At 47.5% G+C, this 9,634-nt stretch overlaps 1 long non-coding RNA gene across 1 annotated transcript in view; it reads right to left on the reverse strand.

Annotated features, from left to right (window-relative positions):
• Positions 1-2,913: 2,913 nt before the first annotated feature.
• LOC115948547 overlaps positions 2,914-9,634 on the reverse strand; it is an 8,325-nt gene continuing 1,604 nt past the window's right edge. The window contains exons 2-3 of the long non-coding RNA XR_004082361.1: positions 3,895-4,014; positions 2,914-3,304 (exon numbers count right to left, since the gene is read on the reverse strand). This is a non-coding gene — a long non-coding RNA (uncharacterized LOC115948547). The remainder of the gene's footprint in view (positions 3,305-3,894; positions 4,015-9,634) is intronic.

Genomic DNA, 9,634 nt, shown 5'->3' on the forward strand with positions numbered 1-9,634 from the left:
TTTTAAACAGGCACAATGCAAAGTGCAGGTCAGACATTACATGGGCAGCAGATATTAGGTTTTTACTGAGCCTGAGATGGGCACAGAACTGTGTGAGTGATGGTTGTCAGTGAGTGGCTTAAAGAGCTGCCATGACTGAGACTTTCCTTGCCATTCAAGAGCTTTTTGTTTGGCCCAGTTACACGGTTTTATCAGATTTCTCAGCCCTAAAAGAAAATTGAGTGATTTTATTCGAGTTTGAAGTTAGCTCAGCTCTAAGCAGGGAGTGGAACTTGTTGACCTTCCCCTGCAATTTTTTCTGAGGCTCTCAAGTGGTGATGGTTGTGAAAAGGAGAGGAAAAGGATCAACAGGATATATTTAGACTTCTAATATGTTTTAATTGCAGTAACTATATTGATTCTCTGTTTATTATATAATAATTGTGATCATTTTCCTTGCACTTTATAAAACTGTGATCTATGCCATAGCTGAAGCATGATGCTACATGTGGTAATCAGAGGGCATTTATGAGGTGAAAGGTGGATCAGAGAGTTCTGCTCCCCAAGGTTTGGCTTTGTATCAAAGTGCACAGTTTGGGCTTCAACCACCACACTGACTCAAGGTCTCAGGATGATTTTCTCTGTAAAATTCAATTTATTAATCCAAATGCTGCCCAGACATTACTGGGGATGAGTAGGTGCTCAGTTCCTTAGCTGGCTGTGCTCATTCCACTCTTCCCTTTCTCCATCAGCTGTTGTGCAGCTTCTGGATCACCCCCAACAGTTACTGCTGAGGAGTTGACCTCCAGCAGCTTGTGTGTGATCCTGCCTGTGGATTGGGTGCTGTGCTTGCAACCCCTCTTTGGGGAATTTTCTTTGTGGGGTCAAATAGTGAAAATACGAATTTACAGGGCAGAAGTGCTGGTGTTTCCTGCGTGCCCAAAGCAGCCAGGGAAACAGGCATGAGACAAAACAAAAAGGGCTCTCCAAGAAACCATTCCTTTGTGCATGGAAACAGGGCATGGCACCAGCTCGGGGAAGTCTCTGCAGTGAAACGAGAACCCACCAGCTGTTTCCCAATTACAGGTTGGATTTTTTTTCCTTATTCCCTATCCTTTACTGCTATCTACTGGCTCTGACTGAATGACTTCTTCGTTGGCCCTTAGTGTACTCTATTCACTTAAGAGCTACAAGTTTTGACAAGGGACCCTCAGAGCGGGCTTTGGAGATGAATTAAATGAGAAACATAATTAACTGAGAAACATAACACTTGTGGAATAGTAAGCTCAGACCATAATCGGGAAGAAATAATGGGCAAAGAAACAAGAAGACAATTCTGAAAAGTCAGCTCTTAAGTATTGCATTTCAGCACTTTGAAAACAAGTAATTTTGGGTTTGTTTGTTTGTTTGTGTATTTATTTTGAAGGAAAGCTTTTGTTTGGAAAACAGCCCCCCAGAACCCTCCCAATGTTTCATTTTAAACAGGTCTATATAAAAGGAGGCAAAATGCACCTTGAGAGTCAATTACATTTTTGTGGCCTTACCTGCAGCCAGGATTAGCAGAATGACTCCAAGAAGCACCTCGAAGCTCTCTCAGGGGAAGGAAAGTAACTGCTTGCTTGGACAAGAGTATCCTGCTGTTTGTTTCTCTCCAAATGTGCTGTCAGGGAATAACACCCTGCAGGTATTGGCTGTTCCATGGCTCCAGGAAAGTGCAGGTAATATTATAACTATCAACGTCCTGTAAAGGGTCAGATGGGTATTGAGTCAGGCAAAAATCAATCATTCATCCATTCATTCATCCATTCATTCATTCATTCTTTCATTCTTCATTCATTCATTCATTCATTCATTCATTCATTCATTCATTCATTCATTCATTCATTCACTCATTCATCAATTATTCCTCAAAATCTTTGATTTGATTTTGCTGTTGATATGAGAAGGATCTTTATCATGGTTGGGCCTTGACAAATGTCCTCTTCTCTCCTCTTACACACAGCTTCTGGGCAAACCCACCTGCATACACCAATGCTCCTGCTCCCAGAAGAGGAAAGGAGAGAAGGCTCCACGTGCAGCCCTTCCATGTTACTGCAACACAGCCAAGTCTTGAACCACAGCTGTCAGCAGGTCTCCTTCTGCCAGGAACACAGTAGTGACCTCCCATGGGCAGGTACCATGTGGGCCAGAATTATTGTTTTTATTCTAGTACATCCTTTCCCAAGGAAAACACTGGAGCTGAGCTGAGCATTGGATGATACCCACGTGGAACAGATCCTCTCCCTCCTTTGTCCAAAGTCCAATGGCAAAGCATGGAATAACTCACAAACAGGGCCTGGAATGAAAATGGTTCTGTTAAAATTAGGCAAAGAACGCAATAAAAAAATGGGCATCCTTTCTGTGTATAAAAAAAATGTAGGGAAAAAATATTGGAAAAGGGCACTTTCATTTTGTGCCACCTCTCATTTTTTATGGATAAAACCCTATAGTGAGCAAACAGAACAGAAGTGGGAAAGTCAGGACCCTTTGCTTTTCACGGTGGACTTAATTCCATTTTCTCTTCTCTTTCAGGACAGGAAAAAGACTTAACTCATCCCATCTTTGCCAAGAGCCTTGGTGTCTGAGCAGCCAAACCCAATGGGCTCCAGAACAGCTGGCCTGTACTGGAGGGCCCCAGGTCCTGCCCGTGGTGTGGGGTGAGTCCCCATTTGTCCCCAGAGTGTCCCAAATGCAGAGGGATCTGCCCTGGTTTCAGGCTGTCCTTGCCCTGCTCCCTGCAGTCCTCAACACCTGGGACACAGAGAGAGCCCTGTCCAAAGGGGCCTTTGGCTCCTTGTCAGGAATGTGGTGGCAGCCCCGGGAGCAGCTGGGAGCTGGGAATTGGGGCAGTGTCTGGGACTGATCCAGGGCAGGTCAGTGTTTGTCTGGAGGGGTTTGGCCCCATACACTGAGTTTCAGCAGTATCAGGGTCACAGATGCTGCATTTTGTGCATCCTGGGATTTTCTGTCTCCGCTGGAGATTTCCTGCCTGGATGTGGCAGCACAGGGAGCAGAATTAAACCTGCAGCTCCCATGGGCATTGCTGGCCTTTGTCTCCCTGTTGTGCCATCAAACCATGGGAATTTGCTGCTGTCACTGCCACCCTAGCTGGGGGCTGTGTCCTCCTGCAGCCCTTGCCAGTCCCAACAGGAGCTCCAGAGGTGCCTCTATGCCATGTTGGGAGTGTTTGCTGGGAATGTGCCTCATCCCTGGGAGGATCCTTTTGTTCCTGGGTGGCCAGACAGAGCTTTTGGGCTTGTCAGCTTCAGTTTGAAGGCAGAAGTCACTGAAAGGGAGAAGGACAAGGAGGTTTGTCAGAATGGTGCTGTCAGACCCCACCTGAGAGTCTGTGCTTGGTGTGTGAGGTTGTTGTGCATTTGCAGTGCAGGGAATGAATGTCCCCTTCCCAATTCAGCCCAGCAGATCCCAAGGGCTCTTACAGGAATATTTATCCTTTACTTCCCTTTGTGATGACTTCATCTACACCCTGCCATGAGCAATTCCTTGATTTCTCCTGGAGAAGACCTCATGGCAGAAGCTGCTTGCAAAGGAGCCCAGAGTTGTGTTTGGAGAAGAGAGTGCTGAGAGCTGCATCTGCCTGTGCTGTCCCAGCCTGGCAACATCCTCATGGAACAGCCTGGGCAGATGGGATTAGATGGAGCAAAATCCCTTCCTGGAAGGGGTTTTCTCCTATGCAGATCAGGCATGGGGCAGGAAGTAAAGTTTGGAAATCAGATTTCCCCCAGAAAGCATCACTCCCATCAGCATGAATGACATGTCCTGTGCCCACTGCTCAGGATTCACCCAGCCAAAATCAAGAGCAAAGGTTGGTCTGGGTTTGAGAACTTGAAAAAACTTTGAAACAGAATAAATCACCTTTTTCTTCTTTCTTTCTTTCAGATGCTGGACTTGCCTCTGTGGACATGTGCTGAGCTCTCACTGCAGGGAACTGTCAGGCCTTGATGGCTGTGAGCTTATGTTCTTCTCACTGGGGAACTGGAAATAATTATTAATTAATAGCAGAAAAGTTTTCTGAAACCATTCCCCTTTTGTGCCCCTCTGTGTGGAACAAGGGCAGAGAGAGCAAGCAGAGAGTGACCTCAGGCTGGAGAAGGGCAGGAGAAAGGCACAGGGACCTCCCTGGTGTCACCAGGGCACCTTTGGGGAACAGAAGGGACACTTTGGAGGCAAAATAGAGGTAATTCATGGCAGAGCTGGGGGAAGACCTGAGTTCATCTACAGGGACTAAGTATGAGGATAATTTTGAGGAAAAGCTGAGGTGATGTTTAGGGAAGAGAAGGAGTCAATATTTTACAGGAAGGAAAATTTTGGGAGTAAAACTTGATGTAATCTGTAGAGGACAGAATGAATATTTTGGGGTAGAAATGAGGCACTCAGAAGTGGACAGGCAGGGAAAATTCTGGAGGCACAACCTGACCAAATCTCTAGAGCAGAGAACAAACACTTTGAGGCAAAAATGAGGTCACGAGTAGTGAGTGTGTAAGAAAAATTTGGTGCTTAAATCTGAGATAATCTCTAGGGGAGAGCACAAACAGAGTAAGGTAACATGAGGGAATCAGTTATGGGCAGGTAGGGAAATTTTGGGGGGTAAAATAATAAGAAATTATCTGTAGGGAAGAGAATGAACATTTTGAGGTGAAAATGAGGTCATCAGTAGTAGGCAGATGGAAAATTGGGGGGGGGGGTAAATACTGAGAAAAGCTACATGGTAGAAAATCAGTATTGAAGTAAAAATGAGGGAATCCATAGTGGATATGTAGGGGATTTGGGGGGCTACGTCTAAATGTTGACAATGAATATTTTTAGTTAAAAATGAGGTAATATGTTGTAGATAGGTAAAGAAAATTTTGTGGGTAAAACTTGAGTAAATCTCTGGGGAGAGGGTGAACACTGACAAACTGAGGCAGGCACTGGGTGCAGGCAAGGAGATTTTGGGGGATAAAACTTGGGAAAATCTGTAGGGCAGAGAATGAACATATTGAGGTAAAAAGGAGATGATTGGGAGTGGACATGCAGGGAGAATTTGGCAGGCAAACCCTGAGATAATATGTCAGAACAATAAATGTTTTTGAGAAAAACTGATGCGATGTGTAGGGGGCAGAATGAACATCTTGGGGATAAGGCAGACATAACTTGTGTGGGTTTGGTTTTAAAATCTAGTTAGTATATAGGGTACAAAATGGATATTTTGGTCATAAAATCTGAGTTACCCTGTAGAGCAAAAAATGCATATTTTGAGGTAAAAAGGAGGTAAACAGAATTGGGCAGGTAGGGAAAATACTGGGGGGAAATAGTGAGGTAATGTCCACAGTAGAGAATGAATACTTGCTTGTAAAAAATGAGGGAAGCAGAAGTGGACAGATAGGGAAAATCTAGAGGGGAAAAGTGAAATAATCCCCAGGGAAGAGAATGAAAACAGAGGTAATCACTTGTGGACACATAATGAAAATTTTGGGTGTAGAAAGTGATATTTTCTCCAGGATGGAAAATTAATATTTTGAGCTGAACAGGCAACAACTAGTAGTGAACAGGTAGGGAAAATATTGGGGGTAAAACTTGCAATAATCTGTAGGGCAGAGAATTAACATCTCGAGGGAAAAATGAGATCATCTGTAGTGGACAGAAAAGGGAAAATTGGGGGTAAACCTTTAGGTAATCTCTAGTGAAAGAAGGAACATTTTGAGGTAAAATGAGTTATCTGTAGTGGACATCAAGGGAAAATTTGGGCAATAATGTGTAAGAGTGAGAAGTATTTTATAGAAAAAAATCTGATGTAATTTGTAACGGACACACAAAGATTTTGAGGATAAGACAGGACCTGTGTGTTTTATGGTTTTAAAAATCTCAGTAATACATTGGGGAGAAAATGGGCTTTTTGGTCATAAAGTCAGAGTTAACTTGCAGGTGAAAGAATTAATATTTTTGAGGCAAACTGAGGCAATCAGTAGTGCACAGGAAGGGAAAATGTTGGAGGTAAAATCCAAGGCCATCTCAGGTGAGGGAATGACTGTTGGGAGGTGAACTCGGGACGCGCCGTGTCCTCCTTCCTTGGCAGCAGCGGCGGGGGAGGGAGAAGAGGCCCCGTGTGGGATGAGGCTGGAGAGGGGCAGGAGAAAGGCAAAGGCACCTCCCTGGTGTCACCAGGGCATCTGTGGGAAACAGAAGGGACACTGTGAGGGCAAGTGGGGGTGAGGAATGGACAGTTCAGGGCAAAATCTGAATTCATCTTCAGGGAAATAAGTAGGGGATATTTTGGAGAGAAAAGCTGAGGTGATGAGTTCACCCAGCTTGGCCCAAGTTGTCTTTGCACAAGGTGGGACCAGAGGTGAAGGTCAGTCCAAAGCCAACCCTGCTCAACCTCTAAGTCCCAGAACAAATTCTACAAGCTGCCCATGGAGGGACTAAAAATACATAAAAACAGAAGCATGAGCATTCCAAGAGCAAACCAGAAGGTTCCCGGGAATTCCATTACAGTGTTGTCATACCCTTTTTCACAGATCTTTAAGTTTTTTATGACAACACTGCATTTCTCTGTTGGGATCATGGGGTTTTTTTTGATTTTAACTTCCTCATAGTGGCCCTGACACTGCTCAGGAGTTGGGAGAAAAGCAGAGTTAGAGCTCCTTGCAGGGCCAGGGTGTTTTGCCCTAGAGCTGCTGCCTACCAGCCTGGCCAATAGGGATCTGCTTTGGTTTCTGCAGGGCAAGAATATTTTCAGTGATTCAGACGAGATTCCAGCAGCCTCATGTCCTGGCTCCGCTCTCCCACCCCTCCTGCTCCCAGACCGGCCAGCTGTGCTGAGGGGAATTTGTCCTGCCAGCAGCAGGGGAAGGACGTGAACTCCCACCCTGGCACTTGGATTGTCCCTCTGGGGGATGCTGGGATTTACATCATTCCATATATTTGGCTGCTGAAATTTCCCAGCCCAGGCGCTTTAGCTGACAGGGCAGCACAAAGATTGTTCCCTGTGTGGTGCCAGATTTGGGGTTCAGTATCAGCTTTGCTACTTCACATGAATTATACCCACAGCCCCAAATTCCCTGCTGAATTCCTGTAACCTGACAGTGCCTTGTGGAGCGTGGACATTCCCATGCAGAGCTGCCACTTCAACACCAGCTGTGGCAGGAACGAACAGAAGTTCCAGGGAAGCTCATTGAGATCAGGACAAGGACAGGTTTATATCCCATAGAATTTGCTATTTCTAACCCTCATGCCCCAGCCCCACTGATGTCCCTTGGGGACACTTGGCAGAGTTCCCTGGAATTCAGCTGATTTCACTCCCCCCTGAGGTCAGGCTCCAGTTTGATATTTTAAGGCAGGAGAAGGCAGTGGCCAGGAGCACTCCCTGCCTGTGCTGAGGCAGCTCCTGTGCCCAGGAGAGGACATCGCTCCCTGCAGAAGCTGAGTCCATTTCAGAGCCTCAGCAGTGCCTCTGCAAATTCTTTTCCCTCAGGAAAGTGATGCACATCCCTGCTTTCAGCACACCTTCAGTGGGAAAGTGTAGGAACCCAGGAAATTCCTCTGGCTGCCCTGGAGGACTTGAGACCGTGTCAGGAGGCTCAGAGACCTTGGCACAGAGCCCAAGACCCCTGTGCCTTTGATTTAGCCCTTGGAAAAAACAATTACCGACCTTTATATGAAGAATTAAAAGCCACAGCAGCTTAAGTAGAATGATAGTGAATTTATCATGGGGTGAAAAAGTAGATTTTGGGGTTTTTAGAATGGGGGTTCAGGGGGCAAGATGGAGGAATCTGGGCATGTCCAGCCTTTCTCCTTCTTCTTCCTAGCCTCCATCTTCTGCTGTGATGTTGGCACTTTTAGATTGGTTTAGAGTAGAAGCTCACTGTCTAACATAGGTGATAGGTATTGGAAAATAATGGTAAATATTGTACACACAGTTTTTATTATAAAGACATAACACTGCCCGGGAGGCGGGCAGAGTGCCTTGGGCTGTCTTGCTGAGCAGACCTCAGCTGGACAGGAGAAAAAATTTTATGGATAAGATACAATAAACAACCTTGAGACCGAGAAATGAAGAGCTCTGACTCCTTCTTCGAGACTTGGGCTGGGAAAGAGACTTTCTAACTTTTCTCGGGGTCACTCTGACCAGCTAGAGACCCCGAGAGGAAAGCTTTCCATCAGTTCTGTGGTTCCAGCTGGCTCCCTGAAAAACTCCAAACTTCATCCAAACAAAACTTCATCTGACTCTGACCTTTTATTTTAAGGCATCTCCAAGGGCATTGCTTGGGGTTTCATTCCTATGAGGGAAGATTCCCTTGACTTTAGCACTGCTGATGGATGATGTCCCCAGGCTGGAAGGGAAGAGCTTTGGGGGGCTGGGACATACCTGGGGGTGTGCAGGAGCTCCGGGAGGTCGGCACCGGGAATTGCTGTCTGAGCCCCTCCGCAAACACCCCGTGCCGACATTCCCAGGTAACGCCAGCTGCTCCTCGGGGTAATTTTGGGGTGTCAGGGGTCTGTCCGGGCTGAAGCATCTCCAGATGCCTGTTCAGAGCAGCCCCTGGCTGACGAGCTGTGGGCAGCCCTTTATCCACATCAATCCCAGCGCTGCCCGGGCATCCCAGCACCCATCCCCAGGGTGTGTGTGTGGCACAGGCAGGACACTGCAGGCCCAGCTCCTCCCCTGCAGGTACCGCGGACAAGAGGGGCTGGTTCCCTTCCTGGGGCTCCCGGCCTCCTCCTGCCCCGCATTCCCAGCCAGCTGGGACACACTGAGGAAACACCAAGGAACGTTCCTGGCAGGGAGTGGAAGTCACCAAGGGCTCCATGGAGCTCTGGGCCAGGAAAGCGGCCCCAGCCCCAGCACCTGCAGTGATTTTGGGCTGTGAACACTCACTGCAGGAAACGCCCCTCTGCAGCTGGGACCAGCCCTGACACTCTCCAGAAGAACTTTGGCCATGGACCAAGTGAACCCTCAGGACTTGTCCTGCTCATTTCTCCCTGGAAAGGGACATGGAATGAGCACCTTTACAGCTGTTGGGTAAATCCTGGAAAGGGCAGGAAACCAGGGTTATTGGAAGACTTTTGTGCTGTCATGTCAGGTACCAGCCAGTTCTGCTCTAGAGCCAGTCTAGGGGCTGGTGTAAAGTAGCACTAGCAGGAAAGAAGGAGCTACATTTGCATAGGAATTCCCTTGCTGGCAGCAGCCATCCCCATCCCAGGCAGGACATTCCTCACGAGCCTGAGATCGGCTCAAGTGCTTGCAGCAGGGTGCTGACAAGGCCAAGATTCTGAATTCAATCCCCACATGGATCAATCACGTATCACCGTTTGACTTGATGATCCTCCTGTCTCTTTCCAACTCAGAATCTCCAGTGCTCCATAAATAAAGAGCAAACAGTTTCCACTGGCTTTTTAAACCCACGGGTTTTTCCATCGGGGAGTGCGAGCCACAGAGAAAGTGGGGGAGAGGAGGGAGAGCACTAAATCTCACCCGTCAGGTGTCGGATGAGCGGCTGGAGCAGGACTGAGCCCCGGCGGGGCCCCGGTCCCACACCGGGCGCAGTCCGGACCCGGCCCCAGCGCCCACCCGGAGCGGCTCCTCCCGCCCGCGGCGATGCCGGTCCTCAGCCCA

Source organism: Geospiza fortis, unplaced genomic scaffold (genome assembly GCF_000277835.1).
Source record: "Geospiza fortis unplaced genomic scaffold, GeoFor_1.0 scaffold164, whole genome shotgun sequence".
NCBI classification, from domain to species: domain Eukaryota; kingdom Metazoa; phylum Chordata; class Aves; order Passeriformes; family Thraupidae; genus Geospiza; species Geospiza fortis.